General features: G+C 44.0%; 1 long non-coding RNA gene across 1 annotated transcript; it reads left to right on the top strand.

The window, feature by feature from the left end:
* On the top strand, positions 1-305 carry LOC113473779. The gene is made up of 2 exons (XR_003395652.1): positions 1-100; positions 272-305. It is a non-coding gene; the product is annotated as an uncharacterized LOC113473779 (long non-coding RNA).
* Positions 306-325: the final 20 nt, after the last annotated feature.

Below are 325 nucleotides of genomic sequence, written 5' to 3'. Positions count from 1 at the left end.
CGTGCAGGTGTACGTGGTGGTGATCGCGTCGGTGCGGAATCGAACCCGGAACCCCCTGATTGACCGTCTGTATGAGTATAAGAACGTGCATATTGTACAGGTGAGAATGAGATTTTTTTAATTTTTATTAATCTTAGAAATCATAAACCATGTAGAACTGAATAGAATATACCTTGTTTATCCTGCTAGGATAGGACTGGAAAGTCCTTTTAACCCCGCAGTCTAACCAAGGTCCTCTATGCATTATTTATCCACTTTTCTCGTCTTGCAGGTCGACCTGGGTCGCTATTTTCAGAACACCCCCCTACACGGTTTCTACACCCAG

Source organism: Diaphorina citri, unplaced genomic scaffold (genome assembly GCF_000475195.1).
Source record: "Diaphorina citri unplaced genomic scaffold, Diaci psyllid genome assembly version 1.1 scaffold92048, whole genome shotgun sequence".
Taxonomy (NCBI): Eukaryota; Metazoa; Arthropoda; class Insecta; order Hemiptera; family Psyllidae; genus Diaphorina; species Diaphorina citri.
This window is presented reverse-complemented; position numbering and strand designations above follow the sequence as displayed.